Source organism: Mesoplodon densirostris, chromosome 2 (assembly GCF_025265405.1).
Source record: "Mesoplodon densirostris isolate mMesDen1 chromosome 2, mMesDen1 primary haplotype, whole genome shotgun sequence".
Classification (NCBI taxonomy): Eukaryota; Metazoa; Chordata; class Mammalia; order Artiodactyla; family Ziphiidae; genus Mesoplodon; species Mesoplodon densirostris.
In genome coordinates, this window is record NC_082662.1 from 44,896,958 (window position 1) to 44,915,527 (window position 18,570).

An 18,570-nucleotide genomic window follows, 5' to 3' on the forward strand; every position below is an offset into this window, starting at 1 on the left:
GTAACCTCCCCCTCCCCCTGGGAACGAAGACTGCTGCCATGTCCTGCCTGCCACATGCCACACATGGTGGGGTGTTGCTCCAGTACCCTGCTTCAGACATGTGAGGTCCCCCTATCCATTAAACCATTGATGTCTCTGTTGCTGACTCTGGGCTCTTTCTTTGGTCTTGAAGCTGGGCAAGTACAGGGCTTGTAGGACTGAGGGGTGCAATCCAACATACCTGTATCTGCTGATAAATGGGTCTTAGCAGTATTTCCAAGTGTGGAATATGCTGCCTCCAAAACCCAAAGAGGCCTACCAAATGTGTTTCTTGGTGGTAAGAGGTGCATTGTGCAATGTTTTTGTTTTGTTTTTTTAATGTTGGAAGCAATGTACTGGCATGCTCCAGATCATTCAACCTGTAAAAACTTCACTGATGTGGTAGGCCTCTAAATATTTGTATAGTTTCTCCTCCACATTCTGGAGGATATATGCCTTACTAAGGTATCCAGAATACTTGCCACTTACTTCCTATCACATCTGATGGTATTGATATACTAGACTAATATCATGTTAGAATTTTCAAACGGTTCAGATACCTTTGGACTATAATAAGACAGAGAATATGACACTGGGGCAAGATCATGAATGTATAGTTGCCCATCCTGTGTGATCCTCTTTCCAGATGGGTGTGGAAAAGAACACATTTTCTAGATCGATGGCTGTACACGATGTACTGGAGGCTCTGTTAATCTCCTCTAGAAAGATATCACATCTGGCATAGCAGGTGTAGTTGGAGCCACTGCTTGATTAAGTTTGCATTAAGTTTGTCATCTGCCATGATCCATCAGTTTTTGCAGAGGCCAGACTGGTGAATTAAATAGGAATATGACAGGGACCATCATTATTTCATTCTTTAAAGTTTTGAGGGAGGTACTAAACTCTGCCATTCCCCTAAAATTTGACAGGTTTTTAATTTATTATTTTGACCATTGTCCAGGAACAGTTTCAGGGGCTTCCACTTGGCCTTTCTTATTACTACTTAGTAGCTCTTATTCTACAGGTCAAGGAACTAATGTGAGAGTTCTGTTGTTTCTATGTACGCCCATTCCAATTATACTGTCAGGAATGGGAAATAACTGGGTAGGTCCATACACCTAGTGGAACAACTGTGGTACAAACCTGGCCCAAGCCTTCATTTTATCTAACTCATATATGCTCCTATTCCAATGAGGAGACCATGCTAATGCTTTAGGTCCCCAGGTATCAGTGTTAACTTGGACCCTGTCTCCAACAACCTTAGAAAGATCTGGGTATTTTTCTTACTCCATTGTAGAGTTATCTGAATAAATGGCCATAGATTGGGGAAGGACTGCAGGAATCACTACTATGTATACTTGCTGTGGTTTTATAGGGGGCTTCCTCATGGGAAACTGGTCTCCTATAATTGATAGTTTCTGGGTCTGACAACAGGCAAAGATTTGTGACTTTCCAGTAGAGCAGCTGATCTCAGCCTTCTCATCCATTTTTTTGGTAAATAATTTAAAAAATTTTAAATTGTAGTTAAAAGCACACAACATAAAACATACCATCTTAACCATTTTTAAGGGTACAGTTCAGTAGTGTTCAGTGTATTCACATTGTTGTGCAACAGATCTCCAGAACTTTTACATCTTGCAAAACTGAAACTATGTCCATTAAATAACTCCTCATTTTCCCCTCCCTTTTCGTTATAAAAAGTGGCCATCCATCTATCTTGGCCCTAAGAACACCATGTTCTTTTTTTTTTTTTCTTGCGCCACCCAGCTTTCAGGTTCTTAGTTCCCTGCCCAGGGATTGCACTCCGGGAAGTGTGGAGTCCTAACCACTGGATCACCACGGAATTCCCGGAACACCGTGTTCTCTGAGCCATCACCAAGATCCCTGCTGGCCAGGCCCTCCTGGCTACTATTCTAACATTAAGCCCCACTGTTCTTCTGATGGTGAAGCACAGCCACCTGGTCTCTGCTAATATGAGTTCTTATCCTCATTGCTACTAGGGAGCCCATCTCCTACCATCAGTCCTGACTTAGAGACCACAGCTGCTGCAAGATTCTCAATGATGCCGGTAATTTCCTTACCTAGTGCATTCTTTGTTGTCTTGGTAAATGGAGTGTCCTCCAAGCTTTCCAAAAAACCCGATTGACTGGTGGATTTTTCAGTCTTAGATAATAAACCCATTATTGCAGGCCCACTTCATTGAGTCTTTTGATTCCTTTTACCATGGCAGTTCTGGCATCTCTATTTATTTAATGTGTGGCTATCGCTTTTTTCAAGTTTTAAAGAGCCATTCCAGCAGTGTATAGAACCATCTCTTAGGGGTCCTTGCTGAGTGTTAAACCCCATGTCACAACAGAGAGCCCTGATATTGATCAACTCCCCCTTATCCAGCTTTAAATTCCCACCCCCATTTATCCAGCCCTCAGGCATCCTTTCCTGGTACTTGCCATTACATGTAAGTCAGGTGCTATAGCTATTTGGGGATATAATATTGCCTACTTGGGCTATTTGATCCTAGTTATGAGTCTGGTGGCCACGAGGAGAAATCAGAGTAGATCCTGAGGAGGACTTACATTGTCTTATAAGGTACCTACAAAATGGGGAGGGATGGGCCTTTAACATCCCACCTAGGCCAGAGGGGCACTTCTATAGGCTCAGAGGATTCAGAGGAGTCTTGGGATTCAAGCGTTTCAGATGAATCTACCTAGATATCTTCACCCCAAATCTCAAGGTCCTACTCCTTCCCCATCAGGACCCAACTCTTAGGAGGAAACTTTCCTACGCTGAGAATTCAGCCTTTTCTAAAATTCTCCCATTCTTAAAATTCTGCCATTCTTAAAATTCTGCTTGATAATTATCTCTGAATACTGGCTGCAAGAGATGAGGATCTCTTTAAATACTAACAGTGAGGTCCTTTGTTTTAAATTGTTGATAAATAGAACTTAGGTTATTTTCTTTTATCAGTCTTTCATCAGACTCAGTGTCAGTCACCCACTTCCACAATCCTTATAGCTGCTATTTCCCATATATTTTTCTTTTTTTTAACCTTCAAAGTGTTTAATGTTTTACAATTTAAAGGAAAACAAATCCATTAAGGAAAACAAATCCATTATATAAATATCAGTAAGACCTACAACTACATACAGAAACTGTACAGGGGGATTATGGATTGTATAGAAACTGATGTACATCAATGGTATCAGTTTTTCTCAAGTACATTAATATTTTCACACCACTATTAACATAAAAGTTCAAAAATTATTACATTTTATACCCTCTTCTAAAGTTGCTACATAAAAATTTTTTTCTAAATATAACCACATTTAAACAGAAAATCTAATTATAACTGCTTCTTGTGTTTAGCAGCAGTGTATAAGAAAGCATGTTATCCTTCCCCATGGGGTGTGCTATAATATAACCTCATCAATGAAATTCCTCTATTGACAAAATGTCTCTTAGGAGACATTAAATAGAAGAGAACTGGTGGAAATTCATTTCACAATATGAACAAAATTAAAGCAAATTTTGATGATAATAATGAGTATACTATATTAACTTAGAAAGGAGATTGTGTTCATGAAAAAAAATGGAGATTCAACTCCTTGAGTAGCTCTATATATGAACTATGAAGCCACCATTGTATCTAAAATTGAATCTGAAATATGGATAACAAAATTGATCAAAACTATTTTCCATCACAAAATGCAGCTTTTAAAAAGTATGCAACTGCTAAATTACATTGGAAATATAGGCAGATTATCTAATAGTTGAAACCATAAAGTGCTGTTACTGAGCTGGTTGAAAAAAAGTACAAAGAACCATATATTTTCATTCATTTGGAAAATGTAAAAATTTATATACTAATATATAATCTCTTCACTTTCTCTGATCTACAAATGGATACAATGCCTAGTTATTTTCATGCAGATAAATTGTTCAGAATTCAATTACCAAAGCAAACAAACAAACAAAAATAAACCCTGTTGGGAACACACAGATGAATCTCTTTAAAGGTTTCTATTCTTTAGCAGTTTTTGATGATTTCAAAATTTGCAGCTTTAGCTCTTTTATCATCATCTCTAACTTCTGTCTTGCCTCCCATTCCTGTCTGAGTTCATCTTGGAGTTCTTGCCTATCAGCCTCAGCATGGTCCAATCTCTGTCTCAGTTCTGCCAGCTGTGCTGCATATTCAGCTTCTTTATCTTTTTCTAAATTTGAGTCACAGGTACATTTTTGTTTCATTGCCTGCTCTAATTTTATGTCTAAATCTGTTCAACATAAAATTCTTCCACTCTTTGAGCACGTTCATTCTGCAAAGATTCAAGCTCTTTCTGTAAATTCTGCTATTCTTCAGGGGGTTCCTTCACAGCTTTTGAGCTACTCAACATTTCAACTTCGATCTGAAGTTGTTGCTTCTTCTGCAAAATTGAGTTCAGTTTTTCCTGTTGTTTTACATAGGTTCTCATTACTTCTTCCATGATTTTTCCATTATCATCCTCACAAATGACATCTTTGACAAGAAGTGGAGATGAAGCTGCAGCATCATGGTCAATTCCCGCCTTGTGTCTCTGGCTAAGTTGCAAGTGGTAGACTCAGGTTTCTTTTTGCTCGTAGAATTATTTGAAACTGATGGATCTAAGTGGCTATATAATTCTCTACTTGTTTTTAGATCCATTTTCTCCTGTTCCTCTAGTGAGACATCTGGATAAGACACTGTTTTTTGATGTTTCCCACTGCTGTGAGGCTTCTCTGAATGTCTTAGTATAGATCTATTTGCCCCTGTCTTTGGGACCTTTTTAGGCTAGGATACAGCCAAAGTAAGCCACACATTTGGGGCAACCACTTTATCACACATGTATAAGTAGTAGCTAGGGTGTAGAAATGAATGTGTCTGAGAAACATGGTCACCTTCCTGCTTTATAACTGGATACCGTGACTTTAATTCCACTCCTGGTGGTGTATCTATCTTGGATTGAGTCCTCTTCCCATTTCTCATGCTAAATTTCTCCTTCATTTCTTCTAAAATTATCTTCAGTTTCTTTTCTTCAGGTGTCCCTAAGTATTTTTGGTTCACGTGAAAATAGCAATGCCATTTGGCAGATTCAAAGCCCCAGTGGCAAGTTCTTTTGTTGGGTGATCTGTGAGAATGCATCACAAATGTCTGGGGTGCAAACATTCCACAGCACTCCAGACGCTGAATACATGGAGTATATGGCTGAACATAAAACTGGGGTGCAAATAAATCCTGACATTTGCCTAAGCATTCATGTTCCACTTCAAAGGCACTTCCAGTTACCTTCAACTGAGCCAATGAGTTTTTAGCAGGAAGTATACTACCATTTTGAGGAAAAGTATGTGGCCACAATAAAGCATTACACAGCCTTTGTGCATCAGTTAATGTGATCAGCCCACAGGATGGGGCATTAAATGTAAGTATTCCCAGGACCTTTAAGATATGAAGATGGTCTGAGGTACACCTTGAACAACAGATGTACAATTCATCACATACTGTATTTATTTGTTGGAGTGAAAATTCTCAGAGAACAGAATTTAGGACTTGGGGCAAACAGTCTCTTTTCTTTTGCAACCTGAAAACAAGAAATAGACTGCCCTTCCAACAAAGTCTGGGTGAGTTCTGTGGAGCTATCAGAAGGGATGAGCAGTGGACCAGGAAGAACCTGAGGAGCTGGAAGAGGCAGAAATACAGTAGGTGACATGCTTTCTTGGGAATACCAAGCGGAAAATGGTGCTCGTCCACCCAGAGAGCTCTGACTACTGAAATGGAATTGTGCCAAAGTGTGTTTCAAACTGGGATTTAAATGTAAAGGTTCAGGTACAGAGGCACAGGTTCTTTTGACATGCTCTTCATCAGTTTCCATTGGCGCTTCATAGTCATCCAAGTGTTCCTTCTTTACTGTTGGCATCTTGTTTATCATCATTTTTCCATTTGCGTGAATGTCCATCACCATTTTTTTCACTGGAGGGCTGCCATCATCTCCCGTCCCGTTCAGTTTTTTATTTGAGCCCTGAACCAAGGAAAAATTTGTCTGTAGGTTTTCCATTGCTAAAAACTATTGTGTTAAATAAGTCTGAGATTTGCGTTGTTATTTAGTTACTTATTTGAGGAGAGAAAAGCAATGTATACCAATACTTATGGTAACTTACTCTCACAGAAAATTTAAATTTCCAAAGAGACATCTCCCTAAATTTGTCAATAGATTTTGCAACTTTGTTTTGGTTCTGCTTGTACTCTAGTGTAATTTCACTGCAAGTGCTATAAAATTTCTTATTTTATGTCTAATAACAAAGAAAATAATTTTAAGAGGCACACCTCCGAGGAAGCCTTTATTTTCTTAAATTCTTCATATATATGTATTAAAATAAAGTTACCAGTTCTCTCAATTCAAGATGTCCAAGTTCAATGCAACAGTTTGGTTTGGCTTTAAGCACAACATGTGAAAAATTTATGCAATTACTTGTGTCAGAATTATGCACCCGAATTTAGTATTTGGTATCAAGGACACCAAAAAAGGAGGGAAAAAAGTGTCTTCTCTAAAAATGATGATCTGTTGGTCTGTGTGGACAAAATGAAGGCTTGTGTAAGTCCTCACACCAGTAAGAAGAGCTTCTGACTCCACTTGAACTTGTACAATTAAAAATGAAACCTAAAGAAAAACTGCCCAGTTATCTTCAAGGATTACTGTTCATTTTTCTTTTAATTAATCTTAAAACAAACCCAAAGGGTTAAGGACCAAGGCCACTAGCCAACGTACTGATTTCGTCCCCTACGGGAACACCTCAGCCAACGCAGGCCAAGGAAGAGGGCAGGAGGCGAGACCTAGAATGGGGGAAATCCTCGGCCCACGCAAAGCCACACACCCACCTCAAACCCGAGGCGGCGGCGGGGGGGCGGGTGGTCAGCAAGGGACCTGGGACGCCTCGGGGCGTGCAAGGGGGTCGTGGGAAGTGGAGGAAAAGGAGTCCCCTAACATCCCCCCTCCCCCTCCGCGGTCTCGGAACACCCCAGGGCACTCCCAACACCGCCCCACTGAGGGGGCCGCGGGGAAAACTGTGGAAACCCCCCCGTGCACCCTCTCCCCAGGAAGTTCTCGGGTTTACCTCACCACCCCTAAGGCTGCACCTCCCTCGCCCGCCCGGGGTCAGAAGAGAGAGGGGCGCGTGGGGCGCCGAGCCGGGATCCCGCAGCCGCTGGGCGCCGACCATCCGGGGGGAGCCCGGGGCATCCCCGCGCGGCGCAGACGGGCGACGGGGGCGGGAGAGGGCGGTGACGGGCGTCCCGGTCTCCGGGGTCCCGACGGCTCCCATATATCTTTCACGTCTTAGACATTGCGCCAGTTAGACTGAGCATCCCCTTCCTTCCGCGTGTATTCCACCCCAATTCACTGTAGGCGAAAGGCTTTTCAATTACATTTACAGCATGCCAGGGAATCTCGTACTCCACTACCACATTGCCATCCAGTCCTTGCGTGATCCAACTTCAGAATCCCATCCTAGAATCTGCTTTCTAGGACTACTCTTGGCACCAAATGTCTTAGGTTAGGTTCCCTAGAAGCAGAGGCTGAGGGATTTGCTCTTAGGAAAAGAGGAGAGATAGAAGCAGCATAGGAGAGGGGAGAAAAACTAAAGAAGAATGTGGTTTCGAAGACCGGCATTGGTCTAATCCCACAGGGAAACCCTAAAACAAGAACTGTGTCCCCAAATTAGTTTTTTGAGGCAAGGGATTATGTCAGACAGTCATTAACAGTTCTTCCCACTTCCGTCACCGCCGAGAGAGGTGGCTCCTGTTTGGTTGAAGGCTAGTTCCAGGAAGGGGAAAACTGTGAGTTGTTATCAGCCACCACTGGCAGCAGCTGGAGGATGGGTACATCAACTGGCAAAAAGGATTTGGGTTGATACCAACAGCATCGCTCATAAAAAATACATATTTTCTTAAGCTATGGAGACCTGCATACATATAGCACTCGTATTATCTTCAAATAATACTAATACCTGTTTACAATCCCTTATCCACAAGTCCAAAACCCCAATTAAATTCAAGATGGTTTGAGAAGAAGTTTATATTTTTAATAAACTTGGTGCAAACGCTGCAGAAATATAAAAGTGTTGGATTATAGGGTACTGCCTCAGACTCAGCTGGGGTGTTACTTATAAGACATGTGTCCCATATTACTTTTTTTTTTTTTTTTTTTTGCGGTACGCGGGCCTCTCACTGTTGTGGCCTCTCCCATTGCGGAGCACAGGCTCCGGACGCGCAGGCTCAGCGGCTGTGGCTCACGGGCCCAGCCGCTCTGCGGCATGTGGGATCTTCCCGGACCGGAGCACGAACCCGTGTCCCCTGCATCGGCAGGTGGACTCTCAACCACTGCACCACCAGGGAAGCCCCTATATTACATTTTTTTAATCCAAAAAAATTCCTTATTCTGAAAAAATCTGGCTCCAAGCATTTTGCATACGGAATTATGGACCTGTAGCTACCATTTGTCAAGGTATTAGCATTACATCTGTCAAAAGTAATCCTTAACAATCCTGAAATGGAGACGTCCCCATTTTTCAGATGAGGGATCAGAGGCACAGAAAGGTTAACTAACCTACTCAAGGTCACAAGCTAGTGAATGGAAAAGTCCAATCTGTGAGACTTCAAAGCCTGCTCCTTCCCATTACATCATGGCATCTGCTAGTGAAATCATTTCCAGTTTATATAATACTAGCTGTCAGTAATCTGTGAAGTTTTGCAAAGAACACTGTGAGTTCCAGGAACTCTACTACCTGAACATATTTGAAAACCCCTAGATTTGATGACTTTAATGGTCTTTTCTCCCCCCTGGGATTCTGTGTGATTCTATAAATTCTAAGCACACTGCCACCGATGGATTTGTACCATATTTATTTTATTTTATTATTTTTTTGGCCACGCCAGGCGGCATGCGGGATCGTAGTTCCCCGCTGACCAGGGATCAAATTCGTGCCTCTGAACTGGGAGCACGGAGTCTTAACTACTGGACCACCAGGGAAGTCCCCTACCATTGTTATTTAACATTTATGGAGAATCTGTGATTTAGCTTTGCGCCAAAATGGCAGTTTTCTATTTTACTTACTAGCGTTTATTCCTCTCACAGAATAATTTGCATGGGATTAGGAAATGACCGCTTGTAAGTACATCATGGTCAAGTGAAAAGAAAATGGGTTTGGGAGTCAGATATAAAATCAAATCTAGGGCCTCCCTGGTGGCGCAGTGGTTGAGAGTCCGCCTGCCGATGCAGAGGACACGGGTTCGTGCCCCGGTCCCGGAATATCCCACATGCTGCAGAGCGGCTGGGCCCGTGAGCCATGGCTGCTGAGCCTGCGCGTCCGGAGCCTGTGCTCCGCAACGGGAGAGGCCACAACAGTGAGAGGCCCACGTACTGCAAAAAAAAAAAAAAATCAAATCTAGTTTTTGCCACTTCATTTATTCATTCATTTGGGCTTCTATTTTGACTGCCAGACTTGTATTATGACTGGATACCATATGGTAGATTTTAATATATGTCTTCTTAATTTTTGCAAAATATGTACCAAGTAATAAATCAAAGTTCCTTTATGCAGATAACAAAAAATGTTTGTGAAGGTGTGACTTTTTCCTTTCACAAAATGAGTATAAGAACATTCATATCTTGTATATCCCTTGTGGAATGATTGACCGCCAAGTTCAGGTTATCCTGACGATGACGGTATCCAGGGAGCCAGAATCTAGGCCAATGATTAACTTCCCAATGCTCATTTTATCTAATTAATTCTTACAGTGGTATTGGGATATCCACTCACAGCTCCTGGAGCAAATGGGACAGCAAATAGGACACAGAGATGGCTCTGTGTTGCATGGCTTCCTCAATAAGGCTCTGTGTTACCTGCCAGAGGCAATGGTTTCCTGCACCAGGGGCTACCCAGCCCTGACATTCATAAAGGGTACAAGAGTATTCTTACATTGCCACTGGTATTATTTTACCTTTTATCTGACTTTTCTTCTTTCCCTCAGGGGCTTGAGGTATATTTTGGGCAATAAAGCAGAACAGTGAAACTCATTTGGCAACTGGTTGTGAGACTCATTTCCTTAACCTTATTGCCTGGGTCTAATAAAATAGAACTAAAATCCAAGGCATAAGAATGTGAAGTTTTCCACAGCTTTGATTGTGCTCTATTCCCCAGACTATCATCCAATCATGACCTCTAATTTACTAAACTACATAATCACTTTTTATATCACTGATGAGCTTGTTCATTGGGTTAGAAGAATTTAATTTTGGCTAATTTCAACTCTCAAGTTTGCATATACTGATCTCCAGGTACTGTTTTGGAGGCAAAATGGGAAGTGGCGCTGATAGCCCATCTGCACACACACCCTCATCCACCCTGACTCCAGCTTTTCTCCTTCATTCTGTATAAAACACTTTTTGAGAGCCAGGAGTTCTCCCCCTCTGGATGGCTGTGTCAGTTAGAGTGCTCCAGGAAGCAGACACCAAGACAGAGATAAAATGCAATAAATCTATTGGGCGTAACATCTGTAAAAGATGAAGGAAAGAAGGAGCAGGAATACTAAGTGACTGAGGATCAGACCTTTTACAATGTTTCCTTTCCTCTCTGAGTCATTGTTCCTTTCAAAATAAAATTTGGCTAATATCTGGATTTAAATATACTCATTACGAACTCTAGCATTTAAAAAGGCACGTATTCAGGCTTCCCTGGTGGCGCACTGGTTGAGAGTCTGCCTGCCGATACAGGGGACACGGGTTCGTGTTCCGGTCCGGGAGGATCCCACATGCTGTGGAGCGGCTGGGCCCGTAAGCCATGGCCGGTGAGCCTGTGCATCCGGAGCCTGTGCTCCGCAACGGGAGGGGCCACAGCTGTGAGAGGCCCATGTACCGCAAAAAAAAAAAAAAAAAAAGCACATATTCATTATGTTTAAGTGATCCTTTTCCAAGGGGGTTATTAGTCTGGGCCCTCAAAGAATCCAAGATGGGATTAATCATGCAAAGGTTTTATTATGGGAAATTTCTGGAACAGGCTGAGAGAGCTGTCAGACTACCATGTAAGTCTGACCCTAAGTGAAGGAGAGAGGGAGAACAGATTGGATGAAAGCACCCTAGGCTTCCTTGCAGTCAGAGGAAGGTTTGGCAAAGCCATATGGAATCCCCAAGCCAAAGTCAATGATCAGAGAAGTCCCATGTCTCCCAGAAACAGGTCTGCCTTAGTATTCTGCCACACTCAGTAATTGACAGGCCAGCCCATGGGAGGCATGGCCTCAGTACAAATGCAGTGATGGATTTCACCGTTCAGCAGCTGGAGCCTTGGTCAATTACCCTTCCTGGTTGGAGGTCTCCCAAGTCACATTCTCATGGCTACCACAGAGAAATAATCATGAAAATTTTTTTTTTTTTTTTTGGAAAACAGAAGCACAAGTTTTATTAGTAGCAAAAGCCTAGGTGAATGCCTGGCAACCAGAAGACATTTAATAATTATTTGAGTATGAAGAGAAAGATGACTTAAGCTGAGTGACTTTTCTTTTTTCTTTTTCTTTATTTTTTTTTTGCTTTATAACAAATTTAATCAGTTATACATATACATATGTTCCCATATCACCTCCCTTTTGCGTCTCCCTCCCACCCTCCCTATCCCACCCCTCCAGGTGGTCACAAAGCACCGAGCTGATCTCCCTGTGCTATGCGGTTGCTTCCCACAAGCTATCTACCTTACGTTTGGTAGTGTATATATGTCCATGCTGCTCTTTCACTTTGTCACAGCTTACCCTTCCCCCTCCCCATATCCTCAAGTCCATTCTCTAGTAGGTCTGTGTCTTTATTCCTGTCTTACCCCTATGTTCTTCATGACATTTTTTTTCTTAAATTCCATATATATGTGTCACCATACAGTATTTGTCTTTCTCTTTCTGATTTACTTCACTCTGTATGACAGGCTCAAGGTCCATCCACCTCATTACAAATAGCTCAATTTCGTTTATTTTTATGGCTGAGTAATATTCCATTGTATATATGTGCCACATCTTCTTTACCCATTCATCCGATGATGGACTCTTAGGTTGTTTCCATCTCCGGGCTATTGTAAATAGGGCTGCTATGAACATTTTGGTACATGTCTCTTTTTGAATTATGGTTTTCTCAGGGTATATGCCCAGTAGTGGGATTGCTGGGTCATATGGTAGTTCTATTTGTAGTTTTTTAAGGAACCTCCATACCGTTCTCCATAGTGGCTGTACCAATTCACATTCCCACCAGCAGTGCAAGAGTGTTCCCTTTTTTCCACACCCTCTCCAGCATTTATTGTTTCTAGATTTTTTGATGATGGCCATTCTGACTGGTGTGAGATGATATCTCATTGTAGTTTTGATTTGCATTTCTCTAATGAGTAAAGATGTTGAGCATCCTTTCATGTGTTTGTTGGCAGTCTGTATATCTTCTGTGGAGAAATGTCTATTTAGGTCTTCTGCCCATTTTTGGATTGGGTTGTTTGTTTTTTTGTTATTGAGCTGCATGAACTGCTTGTAAATTTTGGAGATTAATCCTTTGTCAGTTGCTTCATTTGCAAATATTTTCTCCCATTCTGAGGGTTGTCTTTTGGTCTTGTTTATAGTTTCCTTTGCTGTGCAAAAGCTTTGAAGTTTCATTAGGTCCCATGTGTTTATTTTTGTCTTTATTTCCATTTCTCTAGGAGGTGGGTCAAAAAGGATCTTGCTGTGATTTATGTCATAGAGTGTTCTGCCTATGATTTCCTCTAAGAGTTTGATAGTGTCTGGCCTTACATTTAGGTCTTTAATCCATTTTGAGCTTATTTTTGTGTATGGTGTTAGGGAGTGATCTAATCTCATACTTTTACATGTCCCTGTCCAGTTTTCCCAGCACCACTTATTGAAGAGACTGTCCTTTCTCCACTGTACATTCCCGCCTCCTTTATCAAAGATAAGTTGACCATATGTGCATGGGTTTATCTCTGGGCTTTCTATCCTGTTCCATTGATCTATCTTTCTGTTTTTGTGCCAGTACCATACTGTCTTGATTACTGTAGCTTTGTAGTATAGTCTGAAGTCAGGGAGCCTGATTCCTCCAGCTCCATTTTTCGTTCTCAAGATTGCTTTGGCTATTGGGGGTCTTTTGTGTTTCCATACAAATTGTGAATTTTTTTGCTCTAGTTCTGTGAAAAATGCCAGTGGTAGTTTGATAGGGATTGCATTGAATCTGTAGATTGCTTTGGGTAGTAGAGTCATTTTCACAATGTTGATTCTTCCAATCCAAGAACATGGTACATCTCTCCATCTATTTGTATCATCTTTAATTTCTTTCACCAGTGTCTTATAATTTTCTGCATACAGGTCTTTTGTCTCCTTAGCTAGGTTTATTCCTAGAAATTTTATTCTTTTTGTTGCAATGGTAAATGGGAGTGTTTCCTTGATTTCACTTTCAGATTTTTCATCATTAGTATATAGGAATGCCAGAGATTTCTGTGCATTAATTTTGTATCCTGCTACTTTACCAAATTCATTGATTAGCTCTAGTAGTTTTCTGGTAGCATCTTTAGGATTCTCTATGTATAGTATCATGTCATCTGCAAACAGTGACAGCTTTACTTCTTCTTTTCCGATTTGGATTCCTTTTATTTCCTTTTCTTCTCTGATTGCTGTGGCTAAAACTTCCAAAACTATGTTGAATAAGAGTGGTGAGAGTGGGCAACCTTGTCTTGTTCCTGATCTTAGTGGAAATGGTTTCAGTTTTTCACCATTGAGGACGATGCTGGCTGTGGGTTTGTCATATATGGCCTTTATTATGTTGAGGAAAGTTCCCTCTATGCCTACTTTCTGCAGGGTTTTTATCATAAATGGGTGTTGAATTTTGTCGAAAGCTTTCTCTGCATCTATTGAGATGATCATATGGTTTTTCTCCTTCAATTTGTTAATATGGTGTATCACGTTGATTGATTTGCGTATATTGAAGAATCCTTGCATTCCTGGAATAAACCCCACTTGATCATGGTGTATGATCCTTTTAATGTGCTGTTGGATTCTGTTTGCTAGTATTTTGTTGAGGATTTTTGCATCTATGTTCATCAGTGATATTGGCCTGTAGTTTTCTTTCTTTTTTCTTTTTTTTTTAAATTTTTTTTTATTTTACAAATTTAATCAGTTATACATATACATATGTTCCCATATCCCCTCCCTTTTGCGTCTCCCTCCCACCCTCCCTATCCCACCCCTCCAGGCGGTCACAAAGAACCGAGCTGATCTCCCTGTGCTATGCGGCTGCTTCCCACTAGCTATCTACCTTACGTTTGGTAGTGTATATATGTCCATGCCGCTCTTTCACTTTGTCACAGCTTACCCTTCCCCCTCCCCATATCCTCAAGTCCATGCTCTAGTAGGTCTGTGTCTTTATTCCTGTCTTACCCCTATGTTCTTCATGACATTTTTTTCTTAAATTCCATATATATGTGTCAGCATACAGTATTTGTCTTTCTCTTTCTGACTTTCTTCACTCTGTATGACAGACTCTAGGTCCATCCACCTCATTACAAATAGCTCAATTTCATTTCTTTTTATGGCTGAGTAATATTCCATTGTATATATGTGCCACATCTTCTTTATCCATTCATCCGATGATGGACTCTTAGGTTGTTTCCATCTCCGGGCTATTGTAAATAGGGCTGCTATGAACATTTTGGTACATGTCTCTTTTTGAATTATGGTTTTCTCAGGGTATATGCCCAGTAGTGGGATTGCTGGGTCATATGGTAGTTCTATTTGTAGTTTTTTAAGGAACCTCCATACCGTTCTCCATAGTGGCTGTACCAATTCACATTCCCACCAGCAGTGCAAGAGTGTTCCCTTTTTTCCACACCCTCTCCAGCATTTATTGTTTCTAGATTTTTTGATGATGGCCATTCTGACTGGTGTGAGATGATATCTCATTGTAGTTTTGATTTGCATTTCTCTAATGAGTAAAGATGTTGAGCATCCTTTCATGTGTTTGTTGGCTGTCTGTATATCTTCTGTGGAGAAATGTCTATTTAGGTCTTCTGACCATTTTTGGATTGGGTTGTTTGTTTTTTTGCTATTGAGCTGCATGAGCTGCTTATAAATTTTGGAGATTAATCCTTTGTCACTTGCTTCATTTGCAAATATTTTCTCCCATTCTGAGGGTTGTCTTTTCGTCTTGTTTATGGTTTCCTTTGCTGTGCAAAAGCTTTGAAGTTTCATTAGGTCCCATGTGTTTATTTTTGTCTTTATTTCCATTTCTCTAGGAGGTGGGTCAAAAAGGATCTTGCTGTGATTTATGTCATAGAGTGTTCTGCCTATGTTTTCCTCTAGGAGTTTGATAGTGTCTGGCCTTACATTTAGGTCTTTAATCCATTTTGAGCTAATTTTTGTGTATGGTGTTAGGGAGTGATCTAATCTCATACTTTTACATGTCCCTGTCCAGTTTTCCCAGCACCACTTATTGAAGAGACTGTCCTTTCTCCACTGTACATTCCTGCCTCCTTTATCAAAGATAAGGTGACCATATGTGCATGGGTTTATCTCTGGGCTTTCTATCCTGTTCCATTGATCTATCTTTCTGTTTTTGTGCCAGTACCATACTGTCTTGATTACTGTAGCTTTGTAGTATAGTCTGAAGTCAGGGAGCCTGATTCCTCCAGCTCCGTTTTTCGTTCTCAAGATTGCTTTGGCTATTCGGGGTCTTTTGTGTTTCCATACAAATTGTGAATTTTTTTGTTCTAGTTCTGTGAAAAATGCCATTGGTAGTTTGATAGGGATTGCATTGAATCTGTAGATTGCTTTGGGTAGTAGAGTCATTTTCACAGTGTTGATTCTTCCAATCCAAGAACATGGCACATCTCTCCATCTATTTGTATCATCTTTAATTTCTTTCATCAGTGTCTTATAATTTTCTGCATACAGGTCTTTTGTCTCCTTAGCTAGGTTTATTCCTAGATATTTTATTCTTTTTGTTGCAATGGTAAATGGGAGTGTTTCCTTGATTTCACTTTCAGATTTTTCATCATTAGTATATAGGAATGCCAGAGATTTCTGTGCATTAATTTTGTATCCTGCAACTTTACCAAATTCATTGATTAGCTCTAGTAGTTTTCTGGTAGCATCTTTAGGATTCTCTATGTATAGTATCATGTCATCTGCAAACAGTGACAGCTTTACTTCTTCTTTTCCCATTTGGATTCCTTTTATTTCCTTTTCTTCTCTGATTGCTGTGGCTAAAACTTCCAAAACTATGTTGAATAAGAGTGGTGAGAGTGGGCAACCTTGTCTTGTTCCTGATCTTAGTGGAAATGGTTTCAGTTTTTCACCATTGAGGACGATGCTGGCTGTGGGTTTGTCATATATGGCCTTTATTATGTTGAGGAAAGTTCCCTCTATGCCTACCTTCTGCAGGGTTTTTATCATAAATGGGTGTTGAATTTTGTCAAAAGCTTTCTCTGCATCTATTGAGATGATCATATGGTTTTTCTCCTTCAGTTTGTTAATATGGTGTATCACATTGATTGATTTGCGTATATTGAAGAATCCTTGCATTCCTGGAATAAACCCCACTTGATCATGGTGTATGATCCTTTTAATGTGCTGTTGAATTCTGTTTGCTAGTATTTTGTTGAGGATTTTTGCATCTATGTTCATCAGTGATACTGGCCTGTAGTTTTCTTTCTTTGTGACATCCTTGTCTGGTTTTGGTATCAAGGTGATGGTGGCCTCGTAGAATGAGTTTGGGAGTGTTCCTCCCTCTGCTATATTTTGGAAGAGTTTGAGAAGGATAGGTGTTAGCTCTTCTCTAAATGCTTGATAGAATTCGCCTGTGAAGCCATCTGGTCCTGGGCTTTTGTTTGTTGGAAGATTTTTTATCACAGTTTCAATTTCAGTGCTTGTGATTGGTCTGTTCATATTTTCTATTTCTTCCTGATTCAGTCTTAGCAGGTTGTGCATTTCTAAGAATTTGTCCATTTCTTCCAGGTTGTCCATTTTATTGGCATAGAGTTGCTTGTAGTAATCTCTCATGATCTTTTGTATTTCTGCAGTGTCAGTTGTTACTTCTCCTTTTTCATTTCTAATTCTATTTATTTGAGTCTTCTCCCTTTTTTTCTTGATGAGTCTGGCTAATGGTTTATCAATTTTGTTTATCTTCTCAAAGAACCAGCTTTTAGTTTTATTAATCTTTGCTATCGTTTCCTTCATTTCTTTTTCATTTATTTCTGATCTGATTTTTATGATTTCTTTCCTTCTGCTAACTTTGGGATGTTTTTGTTCTTCTTTCTCTAATTGCTTTAGGTGCAAGGTTAGGTTGTTTACTTGAGATGTTTCCTGTTTCTTAAGGTGGGATTGTATTGCTATAAACTTCCCTCTTAGAACTGCTTTTGCTGCATCCCATAGGTTTTGGGTCGTCGTGTCTCCATTGTCATTTGTTTCTAGGTATTTTTTAATTTCCTCTTTGATTTCTTCAGTGATCACTTCGTTATTAAGTAGTGTATTGTTTAGCCTCCATGTGTTTGTATTTTTTACAGATCTTTTCCTGTAATTGATGTCTAGTCTCATAGCATTGTGGTCGGAAAAGATACTTGATACAATTTCAATTTTCTTAAATTTACCAAGGCTTGATTTGTGACCCAAGATATGATCTATCCTGGAGAATGTTCCATGAGCACTTGAGAAAAATGTGTATTCTGTTGTTTTTGGATGGAATGTCCTATAAATATCAATTAAGTCCATCTTGTTTAATGTATCATTTAAAGCTTGTGTTTCCTTATTTATTTTCATTTTGGATGATCTGTCCATTGGTGAAAGTGGGGAGTTAAAGTCCCCTACTATGATTGTGTTACTATTGATTTCTCCTTTTATGGCTGTTAGTATTTGCCTTATGTATTGAGGTGCTCCTATGTTGGGTGCATAAATATTTACAATTGTTATATCTTCTTCTTGGATCGATCCCTTGATCATTATGTAGTGTCCTTCTTTGTCTCTTCTAGTAGTCTTTATTTTAAAGTCTATTTTGTCTGATATGAGAATTGCTACTCCAGCTTTCTTTTGGTTTCCATTTGCATGGAATATCTTTTTCCATCCCCTTACTTTCAGTCTGTATGTGTCTGTAGGTCTGAAGTGGGTCTCTTGTAGACAGCATATATATGGGTCTTGTTTTTGTATCCATTCAGCCAATCTGTGTCTTTTGGTGGGAGCATTTAGTCCATTTACATTTAAGGTAATTATCGATATGTATGTTCCTATTCCCATTTTCTTAATTGTTTTGGGTTCATTATTGTAGGTCTTTTCTTTCTGTTGTGTTTCTTGCCTAGAGAAGTTCCTTTAGCATTTGTTGTAAAGCTGGTTTGGTGGTGCTGAACTCTCTCAGCTTTTGCTTGTCTGTAAACGTTTTAATTTCTCCATCAAATCTGAATGAGATCCTTGCTGGGTAGAGTAATCTTGGTTGCAGGTTTTTCTCCTTCATCACTTTAATTATGTCCTGCCACTCCCTTCTGGCTTGTAGAGTTTCT

General features: G+C 40.3%; 1 pseudogene; it reads right to left on the bottom strand.

Annotated features, from left to right (window-relative positions):
• Nucleotides 1-4,035: 4,035 nt before the first annotated feature.
• LOC132479862 (ski-like protein) lies at nt 4,036-6,080 on the bottom strand (annotated as a pseudogene).
• Nucleotides 6,081-18,570: the final 12,490 nt, after the last annotated feature.